General features: G+C 48.7%; 1 long non-coding RNA gene across 1 annotated transcript; it reads left to right on the top strand.

Annotated features, from left to right (window-relative positions):
• Nucleotides 1-424: 424 nt before the first annotated feature.
• On the top strand, nucleotides 425-6,680 carry LOC112545122 (uncharacterized). The gene is made up of 3 exons (XR_003088547.3): nucleotides 425-594; nucleotides 1,715-1,785; nucleotides 6,104-6,680. It is a non-coding gene; the product is annotated as an uncharacterized LOC112545122 (long non-coding RNA).
• Nucleotides 6,681-9,565: the final 2,885 nt, after the last annotated feature.

Raw genomic sequence — 9,565 nt, 5'->3', positions numbered from 1 at the left:
TCTAGACACTGATCTTGTGGAAAATAAAGCCTTTTCCGAAAGATCCCTTATCCCTTTATGAAATAAGGGATAAGGGATCTTTCGGAAAAGGCTTTATTTTCTGCAAGATCAGCGTCTAGACTGGCGCTTTTTTCCAGCAAAGCTCTGTGCCGAAAAAAAGCGGCAGCCATTTTTATGCTAATGAAGCAGGGGAGATTTAAATCCCTGCTTCATTAGCAATTGCGATACGTCTAATTTACATCCCTTTTATGAAAAAGGGATGTAGTCTAGATATAGCCATGTAGTCCCCTTACTAAAGGAGCCTCTCACTTTTACTGGGAGGATCCTTTGTGCTGCAATCTAGCCCTAGAGACTACAACTCCCATGAGCCCTTGGGAAAAAGGAGGGAACTATGGCTCTTCCAGGCTATGCAAGAAGAGAGTTAGGAGGCTCCATTGTGGAGTGAGGAGCCGGGCTGCTGGTGGGGAATCTTTTTTCAGACCAGGAGTTGTTGATTACAGCTAGAGCCTGCCAGGGCTTGATGATTGTCCCTAGAGGGGAGAGACTCTCGCTGTGCCTGTGATTGAGAAGAGCCTACATAACCCTGCATAGAAGGTAACTGTGGCTCTTTGGGAAAGTGCTGCCTGGGACAGAGCACAGAAAATAGACTGACTCTGGGTGCAAAGAGAGGCAGAGTGACCAGCCCAGTGAACCAGAGCTGCTGGCATTTGGTGGGGCCTGCTCCAGTGGCAGAGGGGTTTTGCAGCTGGCTGCCTGCTGGGACTGACACACACAGAACCTGCACAGTGCTGTCTCCACTCCAGCTGCAGACCTTCAAGCGCACCCACACAAGTGTCTGGGATTCTGAATCCAAAGGAGTGCTCACTCTGGGGTGGGATAAATGGTGGCAGTGTGAATACCAGCTAGATATGTTTCCTTTATTTCTCTATATTTTGTTAATTGATTTTGTTCACTTTTAATCTGTTAAATCCTATTTCATTAAGTGGTTAAGTTAAAGAGTGTTAATTATAATTTAATTAGTTAGATGTATATTGTTGTGTTGGAGTTAGATCCAGATTACTGCTGGAATAATTTTATTCCTGGAGGCTCCCAAGGCACACCATAAGGCTGTGTCTACATTGGCACCCCTTTACGGAAAAGGGATGCTAATGTAGACTTTGGAATAGGCAAATCCGCAGGGGATTTAAATATCCCCCGCGGCATTTGCATTAACATGGCTGCCACTTTTTTCCGGCTTGGGGAAAAGCCGGAGAAAAGCGCCAGTCTAGATGTTATTCTCCGGAAAATAAAGCCTTTTCCAGAGGATTTCTTATTCCTGCTTGAAAGTAGGAATAAGAAATCCTCCGGAAAAGGCTTTATTTTCCGGAGAATAACGTCTAGACTGGCGCTTTTCTCCGGCTTTTCCCCAAGCCGGAAAAAAGCGGCAGCCATGTTAATGCAAATGCCGCGGGGGATATTTAAATCTCCCGCGGATTTGCCTATTCCAATGTGCTTCATTAGCATCCCTTTTCCGAAAGGGATGCCAGTGTAGATGTAGCCTAAGTGTATACGGGGCCAGCCACGTGGAGGCTTTGTATATTTCCTTTAGGAGCAAGGGACTTGCTCCATTGTATATTTTCTTTAGGAGCAAGGGACTGCAGCAGGGGGGTGGATAGGGAATCCCCAACTAAACAACATCACCACTCAGGATCTCTTTTTATGTTAAAAACCTCAGGCGCCCAGGCACACATGCAAGTGTGATCTGCTCCAGAGTAACCCAGGGAGGACAGAGGGTGTTACACATACGTGAGTAATTTTTTTCATGTTGAAAATGGTGGGAATCTCTATTTACAAATGAATTTACAGTGCTTAGTAAATGGCCAGCAGTATGTTTGCTCATCTGATTTGTCTCTTGTGTGGGTTGTAGGTTTTGGAGACAATTATGATCAGAGCATGGACACATCATATAAGACTGGAGTTCCTGGTTTGTGCCTTTGACTGAGCATCCATGATGGATTTCAGTTCAGACCCCTTTGTCCCTTTCCTCAGGGGCCAAAAATTAGGGCATATCACATTAAATCATGACTGTTACAATCTAAAGCCTACAATCTAAGTCTTTAAAAACACTTTTAAAAGTGAAAGACGAAAATGAAAAACACATCTTGGTCTAAGATTGCACCTGTGTTCACCTAGGCTCAGTAAAAAACGTTCATGTTATGGTAGAGAAAGTCATACGATAAAATGATCTCATTTTCAGAAGCCATGGGCTGTGTTTGTTCCTCCAGATTTCTTAAAGTGTGGCTATTATTCTGTCTGGCAAGCTGAGTTTCTTTCTTTGAGGTCAGCATGCCCCTTGTACAAATGTTCTCATCTTGATATATTTTTCCTTGGTAGATTGACAATGCGGTTTGCTAAACTAACATAATTGTGTCAGGACCTCAGTCCCTTGGCACAATATTCATTTTATGTTCCCATTTTATTTTCTATCAAATAGAGCTGTTTTCTTCTGAGTGGACAGGCTGTTCCTATCTCATGTATTTTAAGATTATTTCAAAAATTCTACTATTGTCATAGATGTTATTTGCTCTTTGTCATGGCCAGAATACAATTTAACTTGTGTGTTAGTAACCTTCTGTTCCTAGGGAACTGACTCTCTTTCCCATCAAGAGTGTCACATACAAAACTATTCTTTCATTTTTGTGATTTATTAGTTACAGGCACAATGCCAAACCCAACACTTCCCTTTATGATTTTTGGTCCTGAATAATTCCCTCTTGTATAAGGTTAACATCTTATAGGAACATTTTTTCAAGCATGCCTTTCTGGGCCTGGCTCTTTAAATATGACAAAGCCAAGCCACTGCAGCATTCAAGTGGCCATATTGCAACTAACCACTATGTTGTTCTCTGTTTTAGTTACTATGTTATGTGTATGTCTACACATCAAAGTTAATTTGAAATAACAGCCGTTATTTCAAATTAACTTTAATAGCGTCTACACAGGCAAACCGCTATTTCAAAAACAATTGAATTAGCAGGGTGCTTATTTCGAATTTGGTAAACCTCATTCTATGAGGAATAATGCCAAATTCAAAATAGCTAATTCGAAATAAGCACTGTGTAGACACTTATACTGAAATAGGGGGCCTCCAGCCCTTCCCAGTTTCCCCTGGTGACCACTCTGGTCCAAACGAGGAGACAACTTCTCCTCTCCCTCAGGCCCAGAGCCCTTAAAGAGGTAGACTCTGGCCATACTGTATGCCAGCGCCAGACCTGCCAGCAGTCGCTGCCCCTCACCTAGTGGCCAGAGAATGAGCCAGGCAGCCAGTGCCAGCCAGCTGTCCCCTGCCCAGTCTCCCAGCTCCCAGGAGCCAGCCAGGGGCCGGAGTGGTGGGCACCCTCCTGGACTAGTGCAGAGATCATGGATCTCATTGAGGTTTGGGGGGAGGCCTCCAATGTCCATGATCTCTGCACTAGATGGAGGAACACCGCCGTCTACGGACACATAGCTGGCACCATGGCCACCAAAGGCCACATGCGCACACAAGAACAGTGTACATGAAGATCAAGAGCTGCGGCAGTGTACACCAAGGCCACTCAGGGCAGCTCCTCAGCAGGGGCAGACACCTGCCCCTACTTCGCTGCTCTGGACCGCATCAGGGGTGGCGGGACGGTCTGTGCCACCCCAGGGGGCAGCGATCTGGGACCAGAGGGCCCTGACCAGGGCGCAGAGGAGGAGCCACCACGGAGGGTGCCACACTTCCTGGACCCCCAAGCAGGTGGAGAGGAAGACCAGGTACCACGCACGTGGGTCTTTCTTGCCACGGATCATGGAGCAACCTGTGCATGTGCGAGCACGTGCCATGCCACCCCTGGGCAGGTGGCTCCAGCCGCCTGCCACACAGGGGCCATGGCCTGATAGCCACACGCATGTGTGAAAAGACCTGACATGCTCCTGACCCCAGGGCGGGACATAGCAGGACGCCCTCCCTTCACAAGCCCCCTCTAGAAAGAGGCAGGGGACATCTTCCCCCCACCTCAGCCACACAATACACAGCACAGGGGCATGGGTGCAGTCTCAGGGCAGCTCCCACTCCCAGGGGGTATGTCTACACTAGAAAGTTAGTTCGAACTAACGGACGTTAGTTCGAACTAACTTTCCTATGCGCTACACTAGCGCTCCGCTAGTTCGAATTTGAATCGAACTAGCGGAGCGCTTAGTTCGAACTAGGTAAACCTCATTTTACGAGGACTAACGCCTAGTTCGAACTAGCTAGTTCGAACTAAGGGCTGTGTAGCCCTTTAGTTCGAACTAGTGGGAGGCTAGCCCTCCCCAGGTTTCCCTGGTGGCCACTCTGGCCAACACCAGGGAAACTCTATGCCCCCCTCCCGGCCCCGGACCCCTTAAAGGGCCACGGGCTGGCTACGGTGCCCGTGCCAGGTGCAAGCCTGCCAGCACCCAGCTAGCAGACCCTGCACCTGGCACGGCACAGAGCCACCCACCCGATGCCCCCCAGCCCACCCCCTCTTGCCGGGACCAGGCTGGCGGCTCCCGGGAGCTTGCCCTGGACCGCAAGAGGCGGGCACCTTCCTGGGCTAGTGCGGACATCGTGGACCTCGTCCACGATCTCCGCACTAGGCACAGGAAAGTGGCCGTCTAGGGCAGGAGAGCTGCCAGCCTGGCCACCCAGGACCAGGTGTGCATGAAAATCAAGGGGGTCCACTGAGACCCCCGACACTGAGCCCTGAGCTTACAATGGCCGTACTGGGTCAGACCAAAGGTCCATCTAGCCCAGTAGCCTGTCTGCCAACAGCGGCCAACCCTAGGGACCCTGGAGGGGATGGACCGAAGACAATGACCAAGCCATTTGTCTCGTGCCATCCCTCTCCAGCCTTCCACAAACTTTGGGCAGGGATACCACTCCTACCCTCTGGCTAATAGGACTCCATGGACCCAACCTCCATCACTTTATCTCACTTCCCTTTCAACTCTGTTCTAGTTCTATCCTTCACAGCATCCTGCAGCAAGGAGTTCCACAGGTTAACTATTTGCTTTGTCAAGAACAACAACTTTCTCTTACTAGTTTCAAGCCTGCTACCCATTCCTTTCCTTTGGTGTCCTCTAGTCCTTCTTTATGGGAACTCAGGAAGAACTTTTCTGAATGCACCCTCTCCACCCAACCCCTGCTTTTAGAGACCTCTATCCTGTCCCCCCTCCGTCTCCTCTTTTCTAAGCTGAACAGTCCCAGTCTCTGTAGCCTCTCTTCATCTGGGACCTGTTCCCAACCCCTGATCATGTTAGTTGCCCTCCCCTCTCCCAGCCTTTCTCTTCCCCTCTCCCACCTCCTTTTCCCAGTCTCCCCCAGTTTTGTTCAATAAAGACAGAGTCAATGTTGGAAGAAACGTTATCTTTATTTTGTACATCAATAAGAAGGGGGGCTAGGGAAGGGCAAGTGGAAGGAGGTGAGGGAGGAATGGGGTACGAGCCCCCGATGGGGAGGACTGGGCTGGCTCTGCGGGCTTCTGGGGGTGGAAGCTCTCCTGCAGCCCCCCAATTACTCCCTCTCCCCAGATGGCAGCCTGCGGCAAGTGCAGTCGGGCTGATGGCCGAGTGGTGTGATGTGCCCAGTGTGGGCACTCAGGGCACTCCAAGCCAGAACTTCTTTGCAAGCGGGGCACCCCTTAGAACTGTGTGTCCGGGGTGGGGGTCGGGACCCTTTAAGCGCAGCCCTCGGCTAGCCTGAGACAGCATCTCCATGCTCTAAGTCCTCCTTTTATGCCCTGCCGGCACTGCTTCCGGCCATCATTAAGCCCTGTTCAGAGTCCACTCAATGTGGACTTACTAGTTCGAACTAGCAAAACGCTAGTTCGAACTAGTTTTTAGTTCTAGATGCGTTAGTTCGAACTAGCTTAGTTCGAATTAACTAATTCGAACTAAGTTAGTTCGAACTAGCGCTGTAGTGTAGACGTACCCAGGGATAGCCGGACATTCCGACCATGGCCTCTGTGCAAGCACAGTGGCTTTGACGGTGCAGGGCACGGTCATCCTCACCTCGCAGAGGGGGGCTGGGCTTCACCCACTGTGTCCCCAGGGAGAACTGACCACTTCTCTTCTTTCTCCACAGCTGCACCAGCTGTGCATGCAGGGCACACCACCCTGCCTGGGACATCCTCCTGCACCCGAGGGCTCAGAAGGTCCACTGCAACATGGCAGGGGTACCAAGACCAGCACCTGGGGGCCCTGCGAGCCCTGCACAGCCCCATAGAGCACTGGGTGCAGGATGAATGGGAGTTCCAGCAGGAGCTGCTTGCCCAGGGTCGTGCCATCTGTGCCCATCTGCAGACATGATGCAGAGCGTGCTGCCTCGTGCTGCTCCAGCACCTGCTGACTCCCCAGTTCCCACTCCTCCTCCCACTCCTTCTCCCCCTCCCACCTCTCCCTCCTCAACCTCCACACCCTCCTCCTCAATCTCCACACCCCCCACCTCAGCCTCCGCACCCTCCTCCCCATTCTCCCGGGGACACCGAGGCCCCTGCACCCGCCATGCTGGGAGACAGTTGGCCCAGCGAAAACCCCACCCCTGAGACCTGAGCTTCCCCTCCCTCTTCTTCCCCTTGCTTCCCCCTTCCAGCTCCCTCCTTCCAGTTTTCCCCCCTCCTCCCTTCTCCTGCCTCCTTTCCCCAGTCTCCCCAGAGTTTCATTACCCCCCCCCCAGTTTTGTTAAATAAAAAGAGTTTATATTTTTGAAAATACATGTATTTTATTTCACATCAGGAAGGGGGGTTAGGAGGGATCAGTGGAAGGACGTGAGGGAGGAATGAGGCACAAGCCCCTAGTGGGGCAGACCAGGGAGGCTCTTAGTGCTCCTCAGGGTGGAAGCTCTCCTGCAGAGCCTCTTGGATATTGACAGCCCCCCAGTGGACCTCCCGGATGGCAGCCTGCAGAAAGTTCATCCAGGCTCGCAGCAGCGCGTCCATGAGAAATACCAGAGTGCCCAGGGGCAGCACTGGCTCCATGTTGCAGAGTGCTGTGGTGTCCCGAGTGAGGGCAATCAGAGCACGCAGAGACAAAATGCTTTGTTGTCCCTCATCAAGGTAGACAATCAAGCAGGAAAACCTGAGAACCAGGTGTCCGGGGGGGGGAGGGGTCCCTTTAAGCACAGACCTCAGATAGCCTCAGGCAGCAGCCCCACACCGTAAGTCCTGACCTGGTGCCCTGCCGGAACTGGTTCCAGCCAGCCTTAAATGTGATTCAGAGTCCACTATTTCGAAATGCATTTTGTGTGTAGATGCATTATTTCAAAATAATCTATTTCGCAATAACTATTTTGAAATAAGATATTTTGAAATAACACTGTAGTGTAGACATACCCTAAGTGCCTGGTCAGCCCTAGCAGAGTCTTCCTTTTCTTATTGTCGAGGCGATGGCATGTGCTCACATTAATAGTCTCAAAGAAACACTACAAACTTCGTGAATTATTCCTTAGTTGCAAGAGTTTCTTCTAGAGACTAAAATGCACCCGCAGAAGTCAGTCCGAATCGCCTCATTTCTGCTTAAATCTGAAAAAAACCTATGATTTTATGTACTTTTTCATGTGATATTATAAGGAAGACAAGACACCTTAATGCAAACAAAGCAAGAGAGACTGCCTTTTGCCTTTTGTGTGGTCATTTGCATCTGCAGAACTGGAAATAAAGAGCTGCCATTCTAACCTGGTAGTATTTAACATCCAGTTTGCCCAGGTGTACGTGACTCCACAAGGAGTAAAGCAAAGGTGTAAAGCAATGGAGAGCTAAACCCAGAGGACAATCCTAGGACTTGGGTGCGGCTTGCAGAGATTTGGACTGGAAATTACATATGTTTCTGTTAAAACTGTAGCTTTTATTGCACTGGAAAAACATACCTAAGAAATGCCTGAGGTTGAGGAGAGAATCTCCTCTGCAGAAAATTTTAAGATCTCTGTCAACAGATTTTCAAGAGCTTGAGAGAGATTACAGTATTTTGATTGTGAAAATGAAGCCCTAGAAAAGAGAGCACAATAGCAAAACCTAAGGATAGGTATTAGAGCAGGAGTCGCCAACCTGTGGCTGCAGAGCCACATGCGGCTCTTCAGAAGTTAATATGCGGCTCCTTATATAGGTACCAAATCCAGGGCTGGAGCTACAGGTGCCAACTTTCCACTGGGCCGGAGGGTGCTCACTGTTCAATCACCATCTCTGCCCTAGGCACTGTCCCCTTCCACCGTTTCCCCCTAGGATCCTGCCACTTCCTACCCTGTCCACTGAGCCTGTCACACCCATGCTTCCCCCCTCTGGTGTCTCCCACTGAGTGAGAGCTAATCACAGTGGGCAGGAGGAAAAGGAGAAGGAGGCACTGACTGGTGGGGCTGCCAGTGGGTGGGATGTGCTGACAGTGGTAGTGGGGAGATGACAAGGGCTGATGACATATAACTGTTGCTCTTTGGCAATGTGCATTGATAAACTCTGGCTCCTTTTCAGGTTTAGATTGGCCACCACTGTATTAGAGAGGAATCTTAAGGCACAGACAAGATTTGAATTTTAACCAAATTCATAACTAAAACTAATGGGGGAGGGGGAAGGAAATGCCTGCATGGAAACAGCACAGATTTCTTCAGCAGCACTCCAAACAGGGAGAAATGCCATGGTATCTCCATAGTGAATATTGAAATTTTAGAATGAGGAGAAACATTTAAGCTTGTGCTCAGAAGCCTGGGAAACAGTATTTCCTCTGTATATTTCCAGACATGGTGTTTGAACTCAGTTAAGGAATTCAGAGAGAGAATACATTTCTGGAAAGGGGTACAAACTGCTGTTTCATTCCTAGCATAGCTCAGAATTCACCATAACACTATAACAATGCGCTTTCAAACTGTGGAAGAGGCTGAAAGTTATTTCCTTACTCAAGATAATGAATCCTGAAAATAACAAAAGAGAATTTATGGGATACCCATATTGCCCACCATCATTTATGAGCACTCAGGGAGAATGGCTGGCTGTTTGTTGTCTTATGTTAACATTCTTCATATGAGTTGCATACCTCTCTCAGCTCCTTTGCTAGGAGAAAGTATAGAGCACAGGATTCTAATTTGAACGTCCTTAGTCTTCTGGGAATATATCTTCCACGTACCCAATATGCTGTTTTGGGAAAGCTATCACACTAAGGCACATAAAGTTGGAAAGATGCTAAAATAACTCTCATGATGAAAACGATTTCATATCCCCCACTTATATCCTAAAAGAGAGGCCCGATGCGTTATTCCAAAGACTTAATGTACTGTGTGTAGTCCCAGGGGAAAAGAAAAGTCTATTGGGACTTCCAACAGTGGGTAAAATTAAACATACTCATATTTTTTTATTCTGGTTTAAATTTGTTTTGTTATAGACATTGATAACTCCAAAGTTAAAATATTGATCATTATACTGCATTTTTCAGTAAATCCCAGTCATACCACATTGATAGTCATGCATCAATAGCCATGTGATTTTTGCACATTATTCTCTCCTGCTATCTTACTGGGATTTCCCACCTTAGTGTCCCTTACTCTTTATTGAGATTATTATTTGTT

The sequence above is a fragment of the Pelodiscus sinensis genome, chromosome 2, assembly GCF_052426305.1.
Source record: "Pelodiscus sinensis isolate ZL-2025 chromosome 2, ASM5242630v1, whole genome shotgun sequence".
NCBI classification, from domain to species: Eukaryota; Metazoa; Chordata; order Testudines; family Trionychidae; genus Pelodiscus; species Pelodiscus sinensis.
The sequence above is the reverse complement of the archived record's forward strand: the minus strand, read 5'-3'. Positions and strand labels throughout refer to the sequence as shown.